At 39.3% G+C, this 23,189-nt stretch overlaps 1 long non-coding RNA gene across 1 annotated transcript; it reads right to left on the bottom strand.

The window, feature by feature from the left end:
* Window positions 1–2,648: 2,648 nt before the first annotated feature.
* Window positions 2,649–3,220, bottom strand: LOC116712639 (uncharacterized). Its single transcript, XR_004337604.1, has 2 exons — window positions 2,964–3,220; window positions 2,649–2,823 (listed from the first exon to the last, which is right to left on the bottom strand). It is a non-coding gene; the product is annotated as an uncharacterized LOC116712639 (long non-coding RNA).
* Window positions 3,221–23,189: the final 19,969 nt, after the last annotated feature.

Raw genomic sequence — 23,189 nt, 5'->3', positions numbered from 1 at the left:
TACATCGCTGGTGTCTGAAAACCAGCTCTCAGCATCACTGCTATCTGACCTGTCTTTTTTTCCTGCAGTTAGCTTGCATGCCTGTTTGCTAGCATTTGCAGCAGCCACCACGTTCTTTCTTTTGCTCCTTCTTTTTATTGGGGCAGAAGCTTCCACCTCTCTCTCATCATCTGTCAGTCCTTTCTCTTTCTCCACTACATCTCCCTCCACCCCCTCTACACTACTCTTTCCTTCATCCTGTTCATCTACCTGCATTTCTCTCTGTTCACCCTGAGCTCCACCCGCTAACTGTTCCTTCTCACCCCTCACCTTTTCCTGCTCTCTCTGCTCACTATCTTTCTGTACTCCTTCACCTTTCTCACCATTCTCACCGTCACCACTCAACACACTGCTCTCATTAGTGTTCTCACACACACTCATTTCTACCGTTCTATCAGTCCCAACAATGCTGTCAACATCCTCTCTTACCACCACCGCAGGTACTTCCGCGTCAGCAGTGGGCTCCCCCTCCGCTAACGCGGGTCCACCCGCGTCAGTAGCGGAATCCTCCGCCGCCGTAGCCTCACCCAGTGGCTCTCTGTCCTGCTCAGCAGCAGCAGGTTGCTGCTGCTCTGCTGAAGCCGGCTGAGCCGGCTCGGCTCTGCCTGGACACATTTTTATAATGTGGCCTTCCTGACCGCACCCAAAGCACTTCATATGTGACGAAGTAGCAAACAACATATAATCAAATCCATCAACCTTAACATGGAACCTTAAATCTAACTCCTCATCCCTCCTATTCAATAACATAAACAGCTGTCGTCTGTGCGACACAACATGTTTAAGCAGAGGTGACTTACAACCAGATAAAACCTTTCGAATCGGCGACACCACTTTTCCGTGTCGTGACAGTTCTTTAATTAAAAACTCGTCACTAATGAACGGAGGAACGTTTGAAAGTGTAATTTTAGTCGCCGGTAAAGTTAAAGGTGAAACGTGCAAAAACAAGCCATTAACAGAAACGCCCACCTCCACCAAGTGCTGAGCCTGTTCCACCTTTTCAACAAACAAAACAACCGCCCCGTTCATCCTAGCCGCCGATTTAATTGCCTCATACCCAATGTCTTTACCCACCGCCAAACAAACTTCCTCCACGCTGCACGGAGAACCGGCACCCACCTTGACGCCGTTCTTCCGTGTCAGCGTGGAGGACAAAACATTCCCAGCACCAACCACCATGGCGTCCTAAGACGCCGGCCTGACGGCCACACCCGAACCCACAAAATCCCCTTAAAACGTGACAAAACTAACACAAAATCACAATTAAACAAGTAACACAAACACCCAGTGAATAAACAGTAAGAAAAAACCAAAGATAGAAAAATACACAATCGCTCGCTCTTTCACTCTTCTTCCGCTCTTCCGCAAACACCCTCCTCTCACACGAAGAAGAAGAAGAAGAAGAAGATTTTTTTGATTTTTCACAAAACATTTATTATACAATAAACCTATTTTTGTCACATTATTTCCTTAAAACAAGGCACTAATCAATACATAAAAAATAAATATACATATTCACAATAATAATTTGTTATAAAATAATTCCTTCTGGTCTGAAATGGTGCACAATACATTTTGAAAACCCCACAAGTTTAAAAACCCCGGCAAATTCCCAGTGGCTCTGTGGAAACAAAACTCTAACCTCAACCTGGCTTTGACGTTGACCTTCCACAGAGTCGCAGCATCAAATTGAGGTCCAGCCTGCATTCTGTCCCGTCGAGTAATATAAATAGCCATTTGGCTTCGGAAATTAAATAATTTAAAATCCGGGATTTTAAAACTAGTGGTTTTTACTATGATGTACTCCATTGATAAAGACAGCATTAGAAAAAACCATATGAAAAAAAACTAAAAAAAGTCGATAAAAAGATTAAAAAAACTAATTAGCCGTGCACAATCTATAAAAACATGAAAAACACTCTCGGACATCTTGCAAAAAGGACACTCGTTTAAAACCCCAGGACTGATGACAGATAAAAAAGAATTGGTGGCAATGGCTCCGTGAAGGATCCTCCACTGAAGGTCACCAGTCCTTTCTTGATTGGAGGCTTGTACAAGGTTCTCCAGTGAGTTTTCTGTCCTCCGAACTTGCTGTCCCACACACTCACTTCTCTTTTTTGGAGGGTCCTTTTGTTTAAGAGTCCTTTAAAGGTTCTTTAAAGAGAACCCTTTAAAGAACCCTTTAAAGGGTTCTTTCTTTAAAGGGTTCTTTCTCTTTAAAGGGTTCTTTCTCTTTAAAGGGTTCTTTCCCTTTAAAGGGTTCTTTGAAATGCAAAGTTAAGTGACATTTTAATATTTTAAGCTGCTTTAGTAGATGTAACTAAATTGATGAAAGTAAATGAAAGGAATATTTTCTAGACTAAAGTTTAGAACCTTTTAATCGTCTTTAATCTTCTCATCTCCTGAAACGACCGTGATTCTTGGTGACCAAAATGTGAAAACATGAATAGTTTGATTAAAAGTAGAACCAGTCAGATTAGAAAGAACACAGCTTTATTGCTCTCAGTATGAACATCAGTTTAATCATAATTAAACGTATTGAGAAGCTAAAAACAACAGATCGTTAATGCACTTCAACTCTGTAAGAACATCAGCCACATTGTTTTAAAAATTAGAAATGTTTCATCAGCACATCGGGCTCATGTGATCCCAGCTCCAGAAAGGTGAAGGTCTCTGAACATCCTGAAGGTCAAACACCGAGTGGCAGTCAGGAAGACGGACACTTGATGAGACATCCTGCAACTCAGAGGCTGCAGAAGCACCGCACTGATGGTTTACCAACATCTGGAAACACATCGGAATATATTAGGAATGGATTCTGACACTTAAGTTATGTGCAACATCCTGGCTAAAATTAGCGCATGCATATTCGGCACTATTGCAGGTTTTATAGTAGTTTAATGCAAAAATCACCGTTAGCTCACCTGCACCGTCTGAGCCACCTGCTTTCCTCCCGCTGCAAGGCGGAGATCAGCTGTCCTCCTCCCACCGGCGCGTTTCTAAGCAACACAATCTTAAGACTGCCTTGTTTTTTGTAGTTTTTAAAAAAAAATTTCTGAAGACTTCTTTTTCTTTTATGTTTTTGCCGTGGGGAGTCTGACAGAGCATTCTCTGTTTCACTGTGTTCACATGCAACAAACATTCCTCTTCCTCTGATCCAGAACTAACAAGCCGACCAGCAGAACCCAGAGAATATGAGGAGCAAGGACAGAGAATTATAAGGACCGAAGTTAACTTTTCCATCCAATTCAATGCAGATTGAAACACCCAGATTGAATTGTTGTTCACTTATTTTCTTCATTCTGACTTCATATTGCTGCAACCAGACATGGGCAGGTTAAAAAGTGGGAGACCCAGGCTGAGTTGCTTTATAAATTTGTCTTTTGCTTGATTTTTACATTTCATTTAACAGGCCAGCTACACAACAGCAGCTATAATTTAATGTGAAATAACCGGTTCGTTGTCGTTTTTATGAAAGTGTTAGCGCTAGTTTGAAGCCGACTTCATGCATGTAAACACAGCCAGCATTGTTGCCATTTATCCGCACGACAGGAAGAAATACAACGCTAACTCATCAGGATTATGTTTGATAGTGATCAAAGGCTGGTGCTGCTCTGTCATTGTTCCCCAGCGCTATGTGTTGTTCCGTCTTTGTTAACCCGGACTGCCTTCTCTGTGGGCAAAGACGGCTTCAGAATGAGCGAATGCAAAGTGTGTGTCGTGCTTTCCTGGATGTGTGTGTTAGAGTTACGACTGACAATCTTCAACTGACTTTGTTCTCTCATTTCCTTAAGGCTTTTATAAACCTTCAGTTTGTATTTTTACTCTAAAGCACTTAAGTTTTTTTTCTCTCCTTTGTGTTTGATACAATCTTGTTACTCTTAAGATTTATATTTATACAGATATACATATTTTTGGTATCTTCTTATCCTCTTTTGTCTTTTTTCCCCAAGTTTTGTGCTAATGTTGAAAAACCATGATCGCAGTATTCATGGATACATGTTGTAATATTAACTTTTTTTTTTTTTTTTACATTCATGTATGAACTGAAAATTGTAAAACAAAAAATACTTTTAATGTCCTGGTGTGTAAAATGTATGTATAAATTAAATTAACCAACTTGAACACGAGTGGATTCATATGTGAAAGAAACATGACACCGTAAAATTGTTTTAGATGTGCAAGTAAAAATGCTTAAATGAAATGAAGAAAGAAAAAAAAAAAGGTGTAGGCCAGCCTAGACGTATTCATTACCATGGAGGATCTGGTTATTAGCAACTTTTTGAAGAACCTTATGAGTTAAAGCAAGATTTAATATATTGATAAATATTTTCAAGCTATTATATTGGGGTTTTTTTTTCAGATTATTATCTCAAATTAAGACTTGAAATATAAATTAATGTTTTTCCTGGAGAAAATGTTGGCTTTGTATTATTCAGTAATGCATCGGGTAACAATGTCCGCCGATTGGACCACCTCTGGATTTATAATGTGAAAGTTCGTGTCTTAGAATGACTGCAAATAATTATCTGAGCATTACTATATATATTTTTTTGCTTCTGGAAGAACTAGCATAAATGTGGAAAGGGTTCCCTGCATTAATATTTGGGTCGAGGAGCGGTTGGCCAGTAGGTGGCAGCATACGGAGTGATGAACAAGACAACGCGATACTTGTGTTATCTGCGTTATTTGTAGTCCAATTTCTCTCACGCACCAGCGCGTGCGTTCGTCAATGGAAGTCATGGCAACGACGTTAGCGTCCTCGAGCCTATAAATGACGCCGACCTTCTGAATTCTTTCCCCTTTGCTACGGGACTTTTGAGAGAGACGCCTGAAGGAGCCTTTAAAGCCTCGGAAGGTTTGAGCTTGTCGAGAATCTGCTGTGCAAAACTTGCTGAAGAAGAACTTGCTGAAATTCGCACTTGCTGAAGAAACCCGTGGATACCAAACCTGCGAAAGACGTTTCCTGACCGGGAGAAGAAGCAGCAGGGTGACCAGCTGGAAGGTTAAAATCATTCTTCTACTATTTTTAATAAACGAAAGCAAGTTATTACTAAGATATTAGTGACTTGTTTATTTTTATTTGCGTGTGTGTGTTGTTTTAAAGAAATACTGACTGCTGTAGAAAAAAAGAGAGTAGCATTCTTTGCTAGCATAGATCTAACTAACTAGTTAACTAATGAGCCTTTTTCTTTACTGAATTTCGCTGGAAATGTCGGGAATGTTAAACTGTGGTGTAATAATTTAAGAAATATATGCATTTTACTGAATTATAGTCAAATTAGTTAAATTAACTTCAAATTCCTGAAAAATTAGCTTGTTTTTTGACCGTTATTTTTTGAAAAATGCCGTGGTAAACACTCAGTTTCCATGGACACGCAAAATGAAATGCCTTAAATATTTAATATTATTTTTTAAAAACATTTTAAAAAATAGTGTTTACCCTTATATAACCATATTTTAATTGTTTGTTTCATTATTTTTTCAAGATAGGGACATGTTGATGTGGTTGTGTTTTTTTTTAAATGCCCTGACAAACATACTTGGTTTCCATGGTAATGACATCAGACTAACGGTTTGTTAGGACGCTTTCCATAAAATTTCCATTCATGTACGCGTTCACACACTGATGTTTATAAGCTAATGGATTGTAGCCACAGATGTTGTATCGTGCCAGCAATAAACTCCAGCTAAAGGTGAGAGAAGTGTCTTGCTCAAGGACACAACGACAGAGGCGGACCATTGCAGGGCAAACTCCTACCACTGTCGCCCCAGTAATAAGCATTGTAAGTGTGTGTGTTCGTTAATGATAGACCATTAATAGGCAGTGAATCGTGTAGTATCGTAGTGATCATCAATCAAAGCTAATTTTCACAAACAAAATAATGATTTATTTGTGAAAATCATCTTTGATGACTTTGGATTCCAATTCTTGGTAAACTGGATGGTTCTTTGCCCTTTTTGTCTTTTTGATAAATGCCTAGACAAACATATTTAGTTTCCATGGATACATTGGTGACATTATTTAAAATGACTTCAACGCAGCTTTGTGAAAAATGTGTTCTATGTAGTCTCCATGGATACATTGATTAAATAACAACACACACTTTATTCTTATAAAAAGTCATTAAAGAACAATCAATGTGTGCCTGTTGATTTCACAAAGTAACTAAATTATTTAGTTTACTGTAATTACTCAAGACCAGAAAAACAGCCTTTTGTTCCATTGCATTTTAGTGACGTATCATTTTCAGAAGTCACTTGAATGTTAACAGTGAATGTTAAAATTCATTAGAAAAACAATCATCTCAGTTTCAGTGGGTCCAGTTGTGATTCATTTGTTAGTTAAAATCTTGGAGGGATTGCAGGGGTTTGACATTGTTTATGTTTTTAAAAAGTTATTTCTGGTTTTAGAAAATCCGTTTTGTTTTATTCAGATCTTTGGAATAAGTAGTCAGTGTCTGGTCCAGGTTTCAAAAAATGCCTCAATAACACATTTGGTCTCCTTGGATACGTTGCTTGAAATAAAACCTTCATACTTGAATATTAGAAAAGTTTTTAGATACATATTTGTCCTGTATTATTTCTAAGTAGTTTAGTTTGTATTTACTAAACCATTATTGCTTAGTTTGCTTTTTCTAAGAAAGAGGAGTTTTGAATAATTAGTTGTTTACGAAATGCTGTGTTGGTCCTTTGCATGTTTGGAGCTGTAATATATTTTCACGCTGATTACATTTTCAGAAAGAGTCAGCAATATTAATAGTGGTGATTGGAAAACATTTGACTTTAGTTTGAGAAAATTACTTTTAGTGAATCCATTTTGTTGCAGGGTTTTATTTTATTTTAAGAGTTTATGGCTAGGGATGAATTACCAATAAATCTAAATTTGATTTATTGTGTTTAATGATTGATTGGTACCAAGATGAAGCTGCAAGTTTGTTTGTCTGAGTGCTGATGGTTTATACGTGTTTGATCACTGAGTTTTAGAGTTTGTTCTGGTTTTTATGTAAAATTGTGTTTTTTGCTGTTTTTTTTTGTGTGACTAAAGATAAGCTTTATTTATTTTATCTCTTAATTCCCGTTCTTGTTGTATAATCACATCTGGCATAGCATTAATATTGCTAATTAAATATATTCAAGAAAAACAAACACATTCACAAAGCTGGGTTATTGTATTGTTGGTATTTAAGTGTTCCCTCTAAACATTGCTTTGGACTTTTGTGATTTTTTCAAGATACAGATTTATAGCTTTTTTGGCTTTGTTTTTTTTCTTCACAGCCCATACCATGGCGCTTCCAGCAGATGGATCCCCGACGTTGGAGGGACGTCCAGATAATGGTGAGGAACACGGTAAGTTGCGGTTAAATGAAGCCGACATGGTTTCTGAAGACCACGGAGAGGAGTTGAAGTATAGTTCACCTCCGCAGTCTGTGGACTGTTCTACCAGCTCCACTGATAGCAATATTACCAGCTCCAGTGGTAGCTCTACTAACAGCTCCAGTGAAGACGAGGTAGGTAATGGAGACCAGGATGACTTTAGATCCCGATTTCGGGTTGTCCAGGTCCTTCAACCAAACATTAAATTAGGGGTGGCTCAGAAGCCCCAAGAAGACATGGCAGATGGGAATTCAGTTGAATTCCCATCTGGACTTGACAAACAGGAAGAGCCCATTTTGCGTCCAGAGAAGTCCAGACCTATCGGTACCTTGCAACATCATCAGGTAGGTTTGGAAGAGGACGCGGCTCATGTGACATCTGTGACTGGCATAAACGGAAAGAGGACAAAGAACAGTGATGCGGAAGAGGAGCCCCCAGCCAAGAGGACCAAGTATAGTGTCCTGTCCTTTCCGTACCAAAAGACGGAATATGACGATCCCATTGAGTTACCACCTGTCCTCAGTCCCTCAACACCGACGCACTTTGAAGATCCTATTTTGTCATCCCCCGTCCTCAGTCCCTCAACACCGACGCACTTTGAAGATCCTATTTTGTCATCCCCCGTCCTCAGTCCCTCAACACCGACGCACTTTGAAGATCCTATTTTGTCATCCCCCGTCCTCAGTCCCTCAACACCGACGCACTTTGAAGATCCCATTTTGTCACCCAGTATTATCAGTCTCTCACCAATGTCGCCAAATGAGGATCCCATTTTGTCACCCAGTGTTATCAGTCTCTCACCAATGTCGCCAAATGAGGATCCCATTTTGTCACCCAGTGTTATCAGTCTCTCACCAATGTCGCCAAATGAGGATCCCATTTTGTCACCCAGTGTTATCAGTCTCTCAACAATGTCGCCATATGAGGATCCTATTTTGTCACCCAGTGTTATCAGTCTCTCAACAATGTCGCCATATAAGGATCCTATTTTGTCATCCCCCGTCCTCAGTCCCTCAACACTGACGCACTTTTTAGATCCCATTTTGTCACCCAGTGTTTTCTGTCTCTCACCAATGTCGCCATGTAAGGATCCTATTTTGTCATCCCCCGTCCTCAGTCCCTCAACACTGGCGCACTTTTTAGATCCCATTTTGTCACCCAGTGTTTTCTGTCTCTCACCAATGTCGCCATATAAGGATCCTATTTTGTCATCCCCCGTCCTCAGTCCCTCAACACTGATGCACTTTTTAGATCCCATTTTGTCACCCAGTGTTATCAGTCTCTCACCAACGTCGCCAAATGAGGATCCCATTTTGTCACCCAGTGTTATCAGTCTCTCACCAACGTCGCCAAATGAGGATCCCATTTTGTCACCCAGTGTTATCAGTCTCTCACCAATGTCGCCATATGAGGATCCTATTTTGTCATCCCCCGTCCTCAGTCCCTCAACACCTGTCCTCAGTCCCTCAACACCGACGCACTTTGAAGATCCCATTTTGCCACCCAGTGTTTTCAGTCTCTCACCAATGTCGCCATATGAGGATCCTATTTTGTCATCCCCCGTACTCAGTCCCTCAACACCGACGCACTTTGAAGATCCTATTTGGTCATCCCCCGTCCTCAGTCCCTCAACACCGACGCACTTTGAAGATCCCATTTTGCCACCCAGTGTTTTCAGTCTCTCACCAATGTCGCCATATGAGGATCCTATTTTGTCATCCCCCGTACTCAGTCCCTCAACACCGACGCACTTTGAAGATCCTATTTGGTCATCCCCCGTCCTCAGTCCCTCAACACCGACGCACTTTGAAGATCCTATTTTGCCACCCAGTGTTTTCTGTCTCTCACCAATGTCGACATATGAGGATCCCATTCTGTCACCCCTCGTTTTCAGTCCTTCACCATCAATATACTTTGAAGATTCAACTTTGTCATACCCTGACTGCTTTTTCTGGATGGGGACTGAAGAGGACACAGAAGAGGAAGCAATACCTTCAACATCTAGCGGAATTACAGCAAGAGAGAGCTCCAGACACGTGTTTTTTAGACCTCACTACGTCTTGTCAAGTGACTCTGATTAGATTGGGATCTGTAAAAACTGAAGACCTATTTGGGAAGTCACATTAGGACATCATCATTTCTCTCATGTTTTTTATTAAAGCCATTGGGTTTCTAGGAAGCCTGTGGAAGCCTTCGGTAGCGCCTTGCACCGGGGCTTTTCTTTGTTCCGCTGCTACATTTAGTATTTTAGATGTTAAGGTTTCTGGCAGGACTGAGGAAGCCTTAGGTAGCGCCTTGCACCGGGACTTTTCTTCGTCTTTGTGTTTTCCTCTCAACTCCGTCCTGTTTCAGGGTGTAATAGTGGTGCTTCCCTACACGCTGCTTTCCAATATAGTAAATTATTCTGTCCTGTTCCTCTACTAATGCAGTCTCCCAGTTTTTAATCTTTCAGGTTTTAGCTGCTCATCGCTGGATTCTTTCATCGTTGTCCATGTGGTTCCTGCCTTCTGGATCCCTTGTTTTTCACACCGCTTGTAAGTTTTTGCATTCTACCTTCACATCATGCTGGTGGCAGATCTCTGATTCTCTGATCATTCCAGGTTGGATCTCGTCAGCCAGTAAACCTCCACCTTCAACACCACCAGTCAGACAGTGGAAGATAAGAGAACCCAGTTAACAAAAAAACAGTAAAAAACCTATTTTTACCTGGCTAGCAATTTTAAATATGGATGAAATTGAGGTCAAATTTCAAAGCTGTTCTTTCTTCTGTCCATGTTCACTTTTTTTAACTCTGTTGTCTTTTCTCATTATTTCATTTCTCCGTCAACTCATGTCACTTGACTTGAGTTGACCAACAATTAAAGAAGAAGACCTGCTCCACCTGTAAACCTCCACCTTCAACACCACCAGTCAGACGGAGGAAGAGAAGAGAACCCTGTTGACAAAAAAAGTAAGAAAACCTATTTTTACCCGAGTAACAATTTTAAATATGGATGAAATTGAGATCAGATTTCAAACCTTTTCTTTTTTCTGCAGATTTATATTCTCTGTTTTTTAACCCTGTTATGTTTTATCTTTATTTCATTTCTCCGTCAACTCATGTACCATGACTTGAGTTGACCAACAATTAAAGAAGACATGCTCCACCTGTAAACCTCCACCTTCAACACCACCAGTAAGGTGGAGGTAGAGAAGAGAACCCTGTTGACGAAAAAAGTAAGAAAACTTATTTTTACCCAGCTAACAATTTTAAATATGAATGAAATTAAGGTCACATTTCAAAGCTGTTCTTTCTTCTGTCAATGTTCTCTTTTTTTTACTCTGATGTCTTTTCTCTTTATTTCATTTCTCCGTCAACTCATGTACCTCAACTTGAGTTGACCAACAATTAAAGAAGACGACCTGCTCCAACTGCTGATCTACTGGTTGTAACAGATTGTGGAAAAGGTGAGGACATGATGACTTGATCGGGAATTCACTTTAATCATCTGTTATTTAGACAGAGATTAAGGAATGTGTGTATTATTATGTGATGATTCTCCAGCATCACCAGCAGCACTGGACCAATCAGGAGAGAGAAGACACAGAGGACTGAAGGGACTCAGAAAATCCTGCTGGAAATCCCAAGATGAAGTTTCCTGATGCAACAGGGGGACACCTGAGGACACAGAATAAAGAAGGACCATGTGAAGCAGGTCCTTCAATAACAAACCAAGCATGAGTTGACCAACACTTACAGCAGCAGGTTACTTTGTCCATCTACTGGTTGTAACAGATGATGGTGAAGGTTGAGGAGATAATGACTTGATCAGAAACTGTGGCCGACAACTGCAAACGCGCAGCAAACAGCAAAACGAGCTGCAAACAGGTGAAACTGCACAGGAAAAGAGAAACTTCATTATCTTTTTACATTTTTCGTTTCATTTCATTGAAACCACAAAAATGTTTCCACCATAACTTCCAATTGTTGAATATTTTTTTCTATCAAACTTTGAGTAGTGTGCAAGAATTACCCAAACATGCTTTGACTTTATTGATCCCAAAGGGAAATGAAATGTAGTTGTAGCTCATTAATTCAGATTCTTCAAAGAGTTATTGCAGATGACTGATTGCTGTCAGCAGGAAAGATCTTTTGTAGCTGTCTGTGTTGCAGCAAACCTGAAGAAGCCTCTGACTGATGATACTCTGTTTTCCCCATACAGACTCATGAAGAGGACGGTCAGAGTCGTCCATAGAGCTTTCTTGACTCTTGAAGAATCTTTCTTTGCGTCATCTCCAGAGGTTCCACAGTCATCTCCAGAACAGAACCAGAACCAATCCAGCCTTCTTTATCAGATTGTTGAACCTTTTGAGGTTCCTGGCTCTGATGCTGCTGCACCAACAGATGATAGCAGAAGAGATGACACTCTCAGCAGCAGACTTAAAGATCTGCAGCAACTTGCTGCAAACCTTGAAGGATCTTAGCTTCCTGGAGAAGTGCAGTCTGCTCTGTCTCTTTTTGTAGACGGCTTGTCCATGTGGTTCCTGCCTTCTGTTGCGTCTCCAGTCCAGTCTGTGTTCCAGATGAACACCGAGGTATTTATATTCCTGAACCACCTCCACATCTTCTCCCATGATGGAAATAGGGTTTCCTGTTTCTCCTGAAATCAACAACCATCTCCTTTGTTTTGTTTACAGTCAAGATTAGATGATTGTTCCCTCACCTGGCCACAAAGTGATCCACCAGATCTCTGTACTCAGCCTCTTGTCTTCCTCTGATACACAACAACTGCAGAGTCGTCTGAGTATTTCTGTAGATGACAGAAGTCGGACTTGTGCTGGAAGTCTGAACAGTAGAGGGTGAAAATGAATGGTGAGAGTACAGTGCCCTGTGGTGTTCCCATGTTGTTGACCACCTGGTTAGACACACAGTCCTTCAGTCTCACTAACTGTGGTCTGTTTGTCAGGTAGTCACAGATGCAGGTGATTGTTGAGGCCTCCATCTGTGTCTTCTGGAGTTTCTAACAGAGCAGATCAGGCTGAATTATGTTCAATGCACCTGGGAACCAAAGACCCTGATCCTCACTGTGCTGCCTGCTTGTTTTGTCCAGATGACAGTGGGTTTGTTGAAGCAGGTGTCTGATCAACTCCAACTCCACGGCGATAAGCAAACTGCAGGGGGTCCTGATATGTGATCGTCTGCTTACTCAAGTGGGCCACCAGGAGTCTCTCCAGGACCTTCAGGATGTGGGACGTCAGGGCAACGGGTCTACAGTCATTATGACTGATGGGTGACTTTTCTTCGGTACCGGAACCAGACAGGATGTCTTCCACAACAACGGAACCTCCTCTTGGGTCAGGCAAAGGTTGAAGAGATGCTGCAGAATCCCACAGAGGGAATCTGGGACTGACAGCATCTGGACCTGCAGCCTCGTTCCTGTTCAGTCTCTCCGGCTGCTTCTTCACCTGACTTCTAGATACAGAAAAGTTGGAGGTGGAGGCAAAGGGAGCAGCAGCGTCTCCTGATGTGGTTAAAGACAAACTTGTGGAAGCAGAAGAGTCCATGACTGAGGTGGAAGATGGAACATCTGAGGTTTGACAGGAAAGCTGTGGGTCAGAGGAGGATGAGAAATCTGTTTGGCTGCAGACAGGAGAGGAAGATGATGAGCTTGTTCCTGGACTGAACCTGTTGAAGAATGTGTTCAGCTCATTTCCTCTGTCCAGAAACTAATATTGTTAAAAAAAAAAGTCATGGTAGCATGTTTTTATGTAATAATGTGTATGTAATGTTTGGAATGAAGAAGATATGCTGCATAATCTGATGGAATTACAAAAGATCATTGTGGCTCCTGCTCAGTGCAAAAACACACATTTTGTTGGTTTCTGAAGAGTAAAAATTGAACAAATGTGTACATTTAAAGATTAAATTTATATTTCACAGTCATCACAATGCTAAAGAAAAGTCTCACAACAGTGTGAAAATCATGGTGTTTATTTACAAGACAGGAAGCAGGAGGAAGATATTAAAGAATGTCAAATATTTTGCAGTGTCAGGTTATTTCTATGTATTATGATGTAATATAATACATGTATTTTTGGACTTATTGTATTCTGTTTCATTTTGTGTGTAACTTTCACTTGATTTGTGAAAGCATGAGGAAGATATTAAATTTTTTGTATATATTTCGCAGTGTCATGTTATTTTTATTAATTATGATGTCATGGTGTATTTTGGAGGTTTTTGTATTCTGTTTAGTCTTTTGTGTAACTTTCACTTGATTTATGAAAGCATGGAAAGTTATTAAGCTGATCATAGAGTGAAATAACATTAAGTTGTAAGAAATTTCAATAAAAGCTTTTTTTGCCGTCACTGCTTTGGTTTTATTCAGATATCAGGTTTGGATCATTTGAGATGATAAATCTGCTTTAGAGCAGAAGGACAATCATTTGATTTCCTTTTTTTATGCTATTTAGACTCATTGGCATGAAGCCTGGTACAAACAAGTTATGTTTTGTTTGTATGAAAACAAGCAAAAGAAAACATTAAAGTTTGATCAACTTTTATGGTTTAAAAATAACCTCAAATTCAGAATCTCTTCTCACATTCATTCTGTTCCCACGGAGTCTAAAGAAACAGATCAAGCTGATCTAAGCTGGGAGGAACTAACAGGACATGGAGAGCTGCATGAAAAAAGAGATAAAGGACAAAACATGGGAAATATGGGTGTGAAAAGAATAATGGACAAACAAAACAGTGAACACTGGCCAGAAATAAAAGATTAAGAATCTTATTTACAAAAAAAAGAGCCATTGAACAAAAAATATCAAGAATCACAATGCCCAACACACATTTAGCCTGTCATAAAAATGCATCGATTGAACTCATTAATGTTAGCAGATGTTGGCAGGCATGATGTAATCTTGAGATTTTATTTCAAACTGAGTATATACACCTCTGGAAAAAATGAAAAGTTTCTCTGATTTTACTCTTTATAGGTTTATGTTTGAGTAAAATGAACATTGTTCTTTTATTCTATGAATTACTGACAACATGTCTCTTTATTTTGTTTGTGAATGTATGTAAATACGCAGTTAGATTTAGAAAACTGAACAAACAAATATCTTTTCATGGGTCTTATCCCTGCTGGGGGCTCAGCAGCCCTAAAGGTCAGATCCTAGAATCGCCCCTGAGTTTAATTATATATACTTTCATTTACAGGCCCTGTCACTAAGATTTCCTGTAATGACATTTTTTTTTGTAATGTAATTATACATTTTATAAACTGGTAGAATATTTTGTTTTTGTTTTTACAAATATTGACATGACAAAGAAAAGACAAAGTGACTAAATTATCGCAAATAGACTGTATAAAATGCAGATTTTATACAGTCTACATTCAAAGACTGTATAAAAAACACAGTGATGAAGATTTAAATATCTATTTCTATATAGCAACATCATATAGCTATATCAAATGTCACGTGACTATTAAAGTTTAGTCACATGACACAGATTGCCGTCATTTAATACCAATAACCAGCTGAGCCAATCAGAGGCCACATATCCTCCTCCTTTTCATACAGGCCTTTAAATAAAGACCCGGACTAAAAATTCTCTTTTTATCCTGCATAGCGATGCTCGTCCATTTTAGAAAGGATAACCTATCTTTAATGGCTTTTGTGTTTACAAGCATTTACCTGCAAGACAAAGAAAATGATTAGTGACCAAATGATCGCAGAAGGCCTACATTCAAAGACTCTGTTTCAGGCGGTCATTGACGTCATTCTGTGACGTGTGATTCGGGGTTTGAGTTTGCTGTATTCTTTCCTCTTCCTTTTTAGTCTTAAAGTTTAATTATTTTCAAAGCGAAGCATCTCAGTTAAAATAAGTCATTAACAGCGTATATAATGTTATTATAGGCTATAAAAGCTGATAACTAGAAAATTCCTGAAGAAATTTAACCGGGGCCTGCCAAAGTGTGCCCTGATGCTAGAAATTAGCATCAATGCTAAAGAAAGCTGCAGTCATATGAGGAGATTCACAAGAATGTTTACTAACATGGACGTGCACCATCCAGTATGATAAAGTAAGTGTATCAGCTAAAATTAGCAAAAATTCTAATGTTAGCACGATTGCTGTCAGTAGCATGTGGGACATCACTAGGATGTTTTCTATAATTGACTTACTCCATTCAGTATACTAAACACGGCTAATAAGTAAAATAAATAGCTAATAGCTTATTTAAGCTAAAATGCTAATGCTAATGAACTGCCTTGCTGCGCAAGGCAGTTCCCTAACCTGAGAGAAAAACATAATGCAGAATAATATTATTGCACCGCCTGTGGCGGTGCACTAAACTCAGGGGCATATTGAGGCTTTTATTTTGAAATTTGCAGTAAGCTTCATTTTAAATGCCCACAGTATTCCATTGTGTAACAGTGCTTTGGATAAAAAAAGTCACATAAAGCCAAAAAGAGCAATTACATGATGTAAAAATTGTCAAGGCTTTTATTTTGAAACTTTTGTTAAGCTTCATTTCAAAGGACAAGTCTAATCCCATGTCTAATAGTTATTTGGTTGAATCAGTTATATAATGCTCAAAAGAGCAGTTATGTCATGTAAAAATATCCAAGGCTTTTATTTTGAAATTGTCAGTATGCTCAATTTCAAAGGGCCAAACTAATACCATGTGTAACAGTGCTTTGGATGAAAAAGTAAAAAAAAAAAGCCAAAAAGAGCAATTACATGATGTAAAATTTGTCAAGGCTTTTATTTTGAAATTTTTGTTAAACTTCATTTCAAAGGGCCACACAAATCCCATGTATAACACTCAATGGATTAAATCAGTTATATAATGCTCAAAAGAGCAATTACATGATGTAAAAATATTCAAGTCTTTTATTTTGAAATTTTTGTTAAGCTTCATTTCAAAGGGCCAAACTAATCCCATGTCTAATAGTCACTGGGTTGAATCAGTTATATAATGCTCAAAAGAGCAGTTATGTGATGTAAAAATATTCAAGGCTTTTATTTTGAAGTTTTCAGTATGATTCATTTCAAAGGGCCAAACTAATCCCATGTGTAACAGTGCTTTGGATGAAAAAGTCAAATGAAGCCAAAAAGAGCAATTACATAATGTAAAAATATTTAAGGCTTTTATTTTGAAATTTTCATTAAACTTAATTTTAAATTGCCACACTAATCCCATGTGTAACAATGGTTGGGTAAAATCAGTTATAAAAAGCCCAAAACACAAGTAGTTCTAAAGGCCAGCTCAGTCCTCCTCTGTAGTAACTGACAGTTCCTCCATGTTTGTAGTTCTGACATTCAGCTCAGACCTCTTTTGTAGGCACTGAGTGTCCGCCATGTTGTAGTTCTAACCTTCAGTCATTGTAGTTCTAAAGAGCAGTTCAGCTGTCATGTGAGTGAGACAGAGAGGGAGAGACAGAATTGTAACTGTTTGAAGCAGTTAGTTTTTCTGATCAAAGCAGGCTGAACATATCTTTCCCTAAATGCTGTCAATAGCAGGTGGGATATCATTAGAATGTTGTCTGTAATTGACTTACTCCACTCAGTATATTAAACATGGCTAATAAGTAAGAAAATAGCTAATAGCTTATTTAAGGTAAAAGGCTAATGCTAATGAACTGCCTTGCTGCGCAAGGCAGTTCCCTAACCTGAGAGAAAAATATTGCTAATATATTATTGCACCGCCATAGGCGGTGCATTAACCTGAGGGGGATATTGAGGCTTTTATTTTGAAAAAAAACATAAGCTTCATATTAAATGATCACACTAATTAAGATGTCTAACAGTGTTTGGGTTAAATCCGTTATTTACTGGCCAAAACAGCCAGTAGCTCTAAATGGCAGCTCAGCCCTCTGTTTTAACTGAGTGTTGATTAGAACTACAGTGATGCGTATTTGTAGTCCTAACCAGCAGCCAATCGCCTCCTGTGTTCCATTGCTATGGTTATCAATCCTCTGCTAACTGTCATGTGTGTGTGACACAGAGAGGTGGAAAAAGATTTCTATCTTTGTGAGACACCCCATTGGTTTATATGGAAAAAGCAGTCAGAACAACTCCTTGCCGTTCAGGAACCGAGAGACGTATTGAAAAACCGTTTGAAGCAATGAGAGATATTTGTCTTCTCCCATAGTACCGCTATTCATATTTGTAGCTCACTCACAGTAATTGCAGTGATGAGACAAAAATGGTGTATGCAGAGCTCAGAAATACAGTTAAATGCTTATTTAAGCATTTAAGCATTTTAGCTTAAATAAGCTATTAGCTATTTATTTTACTTATTAGCCGTGTTTAGTATACTGAAAGAGTAAGTCAATTATAGAAAACATCCTAGTGATGTCCCACATGCTACTGACTTCGCAAGTCAGTACTGCTCTCCTTATGCATTGCTATGGGCAGGCCCCAATAACACTTTTATAATGTATAAGGTAGTTATCAGTGACGTGCGGTCAGGGGAGGCAGGTGAGGCAGAGCCTCACCTGTAATCATGGAAAAATAATAATGATAAAATCATTTATATTGCTATTTTCACCCTGTGGTTTGTACTATACCTATTTTTCATTTAATTTAAAAAAGTTCAGATTATTTTTTCTTCAAAATCGCTGAATTTCTGCATTTTCCCATTCAAATGCTCGGAAGCTCAGCTGGTGAGGCAGCAGCGAGCTGAGCCTCACCTGGGATTGCGCAACTTCTCGCTAACTGCACAGGCTGCCATTCTGAGAGCATGTTCGCCAATAAAATGGCTAAAAAAACATTTAATGTATGAACTGATTTTCCATAATTTAACTTATGTATATAATGTACAGTGGGTTTTTTGTCACCAATTGTGTGTGTAACGTGTTTCATGTGCTGAAGAGCGATCAAAAACGGCAGAGAACAGATTCGAGGTGAGGCAGGCAGTTCTCTTGCCTCATGGCAGGGGGCGCTCATGATCCCAGACATTGTGATTCCACAACTGCAGAGTAAGATACTGTAAGCGAGCTAGCCATGGAGCTAGCCATACAGTAAGGTCAAGTGCAGCGATATATTTATAGTTTTCTCCTCTTACCACAGCAATTAATTAATAATCGCAAAATAATACTACAACAATACTACTGCAACAGACTGAATGTTCTGCTTTTTGCTTGGGAAATATTTGAGTGTTTTTTATTGTGTCGTTGTTGTCAGTTGCTATGGCAACGAGTCTGTGCGTAGCTGCGCTGATACCGAGAGCGACAAAAGACGTGGTTTTGGGTTGTACTTTAACGGGTTTCCCCTTCGCTGTGGAGCACAGCACGAAATGAATAATATCTACATGTCCAAGTTTGATTGAGTGAACGGAAATAGTCTTTTTGCCCTCCAGCGTTGTCCACATGCGCGCAATTTCCTTACATAAACAATAACATGCAGGGGGTCTATATTTGTAAATCTGAATATGATTAAGTCAGTGCCTCACCAGCTATGAACCTCACCGCACGTCCCTGGTAGTTATACATTATATAAGTATGGACACAGCCACAAAGAAGAATCGCCTGCGCCTCCTTGAACGAAGGATCCGGCGCTTCACGGACGGAGGTCCCAGCAGCGGCGGCCTGGCTCCCCGGGTGAGGCAGGCGGGAAGGAGCTTCAGGGCGGGGATCCCCTCTGAGCAGCAGCGCTGCTTGGAAGAACCGGACGGCTCCGAACTTCGTAAGGAGTCACCCCGGTCCTGCTCAACTTTTAAACATACAGAGTTATTGTTTTAATGTCCTTGTTCTTATCCTCTTTTAGTTTAACTTAATTAAAGAATTGTATTTATTAAAAGATAAGTAAAATTTCTGTATAACTGTACAATGCCATGTTTTTAAAAAATGTCCCAAGTAACAATAAAACATTTCGAAAGAAAAAAAAAAATCTCCGTTATTTGTGGTCCAATTTCTCTCACGCACCAGCGCGTGCGTTCGTCAATGGAAGTCATGGCAACGACGTTAGCGTCCTCGAGCCTATAAATGACGCCGACCTTCTGAGTTCTTTCCCCTTTGCGACGGGACTTTTGAGAGAGACGCCTGAAGGAGCCTTTACAGCCTCGGAAGGTTTGAGCTTGTCGAGAAGTCTGCTGTGCAAAACTTGCTGAAGAAGAACTTGCTGAAATTCGCACTTGCTGAAGAAACCCGTGGATACCAAACCTGCGAAAGACGTTTCCTGACCGGGAGAAGAAGCAGCAGGGTGACCAGCTGGAAGGTTAAAATCATTCTTCTACTATTTTTAATAAACGAAAGCAAGTTATTACTAAGATATTAGTGACTTGTTTAGTTTATTTTGGGTGTGTGTGTGTGTGTTTTAAAGAAATACTGACTGCTGTAGAAAAAAAGAGAGTAGCATTCTTTGCTAGCATAGATCTAACTAACTAGTTAACTAATGAGCCTTTTTCTTTACTGAATTTCGCTGGAAATGTCGGGAATGTTAAACTGTGGTGTAATAATTTAAGAAATATATGCATTTTACTGAATTATAGTCAAATTAGTTAAATTAACTTCAAATTCCTGAAAAATTAGCTTGTTTTTTGACCGTTATTTTTTGAAAAATGCCGTGGTAAACACTCAGTTTCCATGGACACGCAAAATGAAATGCCTTAAATATTTAATATTATTTTTTAAAAACATTTTAAAAAATAGTGTTTACCCTTATAATAACCTATATTTTAATTGTTTAGTTTCATTATTTTTTCAAGATAGGGACATGTTGATGTGGTTGTGTTTTTTTTTAAATGCCCTGACAAACATACTTGGTTTCCATGGTAATGACATCAGACTAACGGTTTGTTAGGACGCTTTCCATAAAATTTCCATTCATGTACGCGTTCACACACTGATGTTTATAAGCTAATGGATTGTAGCCACAGATGTTGTATCGTGCCAGCAATAAACTCCAGCTAAAGGTGAGAGAAGTGTCTTGCTCAAGGACACAACGACAGAGGCGGACCATTGCAGGGCAAACTCCTACCACTGTCGCCCCAGTAATAAGCATTGTAAGTGTGTGTGTTCGTTAATGATAGACCATTAATAGGCAGTGAATCGTGTATAGTCGTAGTGATCATCAATCAAAGCTAATTTTCACAAACAAAAAAATTGATTTATTTGTGAAAATCATCTTTGATGACTTTGGATTCCAATTCTTGGTAAACTGGATGGTTCTTTGCCCTTTTTGTCTTTTTGATAAATGCCTAGACAAACATATTTAGTTTCCATGGATACATTGGTGACATTATTTAAAATGACTTCAACGCAGCTTTGTGAAAAATGTGTTCTATGTAGCCTCCATGGATACATTGATTAAATAACAACACACAGCTTTATTCTTATAAAAAGTCATTAAAGAACAATCAATGTGTGCCTGTTGATTTCACAAAGTAACTAAATTATTTAGTTTACTGTAATTACTCAAGACCAGAAAAACAGCCTTTTGTTCCATTGCATTTTAGTGACGTATCATTTTCAGAAGTCACTTGAATGTTAACAGTGAATGTTAAAATTCATTAGAAAAACAATCATCTCAGTTTCAGTGGGTCCAGTTGTGATTCATTTGTTAGTTAAAATCTTGGAGGGATTGCAGGGGTTTGACGTTGTTTATGTGGTTTAAAAAGTTATTTCTGGTTTTAGAAGATCCGTTTTGTTTTATTCAGATCTTTGGAATAAGTAGTCAGTGTCTGGTCCAGGTTTCAAAAATGCCTAAATAACACATTTGGTCTCCTTGGATACGTTGCTTGAAATAAAACCTTCATACTTGAATATTAGAAAAGTTTTTAGATACATATTTGTCCTGTATTATTTCTAAGTAGTTTAGTTTGTATTAACTAAACCATTATTGCTTAGTTTGCTTTTTCTAAGAAAGAGGAGTTTTGAATAATTAGTTGTTTACGAAATGCTGTGTTGGTCCTTTGCATGTTTGGAGCTGTAATATATTTTCCCGCTGATTACATTTTCAGAAAGAGTCAGCAATATTAATAGTGGTGATTGGAAAACATTTTACTTTAGTTTGAGAAAATTACTTTTAGTGAATCCATTTTGTTGCAGGGTTTTATTTTATTTTAAGAGTTTATGGCTAGGGATGAATTACCAATAAATCTAAATTTGATTTATTGTGTTTAATGATTGATTGGTACCAAGATGAAGCTGCAAGTTTGTTTGTCTGAGTGCTGATGGTTTATACGTGTTTGATCAATGAGTTTTAGAGTTTGTTCTGGTTTTTATGTAAAATTGTGTTTTTTGCTGTTTTTTTTGTGTGACTAAAGATAAGCTTTATTTATTTTATCTCTTATTCCCGTTCTTGTTGTATAATCACATCTGGCATAGCATTAATATTGCTAATTAAATATATTCAAGAAAAACAAACACATTCACAAAGCTGGGTTATTGTATTGTTGGTATTTCAGTGTTCCCTCTAAACATTGCTTTGGACTTTTGTGATTTTTTCAAGATACAGATTTATAGCTTTTTTGGCTTTGTTTTTTTCTTCACAGCCCATACCATGGCGCTTCCAGCAGATGGATCCCCGACGTTGGAGGGACGTCCAGATAATGGTAAGAAACACGGTAAGTTGCGGTTAAATGAAGCCGACATGGTTTCTGAAGACCACGGAGAGGAGTTGAAGTATAGTTCACCTCCGCAGTCTGTGGACTGTTCTACCCAGCTCCACTGATAGCAATATTACCAGCTCCAGTGGTAGCTCTACTTACAGCTCCAGTGAAGACGAGGTAGGTAATGGAGACCAGGATGACTTTAGATCCCGATTTCGGGTTGTCCAGGTCCTTCGACCAAACATTAAATTAGGGGTGGCTCAGAAGCCCCAAGAAGACATGGCAGATGGGAATTCAGTTGAATTCCCATCTGGACTTGACAAACAGGAAGAGCCCATTTTGCGTCCAGAGAAGTCCAGACCTATCGGTACCTTGCAACATCATCAGGTAGGTTTGGAAGAGGACGCGGCTCATGTGACATCTGTGACTGGCATAAACGGAAAGAGGACAAAGAACAGTGATGCGGAAGAGGAGCCCCCAGCCAAGAGGACCAAGTATAGTGTCCTGTCCTTTCCGTACCAAAAGACGGAATATGACGATCCCATTGAGTTACCACCTGTCCTCAGTCCCTCAACACCGACGCACTTTGAAGATCCTATTTTGTCATCCCCCGTCCTCAGTCCCTCAGCACCGACGAACTTTGAAGATCCTATTTTGTCATCCCCCGTCCTCAGTTCTTCAACACCGACGCACTTTGAAGATCCCATTTTGCCACCCAGTGTTTTCAGTCTCTCACCAATGTCGACATATGAGGATCCTATTTTGTCATCCCCCGTCCTCAGTCCCTCAACACCGACGCACTTTGAAGATCCTATTTTGTCATCCCCCGTCCTCAGTCCCTCAACACCGACGCACTTTGAAGATCCCATTTTGTCACCCAGTGTTATCAGTCTCTCACCAATGTCGCCAAATGAGGATCCCATTTTGTCACCCAGTGTTATCAGTCTCTCACCAATGTCGCCAAATGAGGATCCCATTTTGTCACCCAGTGTTATCAGTCTCTCAACAATGTCGCCAAATGAGGATCCCATTTTGTCACCCAGTGTTATCAGTCTCTCAACAATGTCGCCAAATGAGGATCCCATTTTGTCACCCAGTGTTATCAGTCTCTCAACAATGTCGCCAAATGAGGATCCCATTTTGTCACCCAGTGTTATCAGTCTCTCAACAATGTCGCCATATGAGGATCCTATTTTGTCATCCCCCGTCCTCAGTCCTGCAACGCCGACGCAC

This window comes from Xiphophorus hellerii, chromosome 22, assembly GCF_003331165.1.
Source record: "Xiphophorus hellerii strain 12219 chromosome 22, Xiphophorus_hellerii-4.1, whole genome shotgun sequence".
In the NCBI taxonomy this organism is placed as follows: Eukaryota; Metazoa; Chordata; class Actinopteri; order Cyprinodontiformes; family Poeciliidae; genus Xiphophorus; species Xiphophorus hellerii.
The sequence above is the reverse complement of the archived record's forward strand: the minus strand, read 5'-3'. Positions and strand labels throughout refer to the sequence as shown.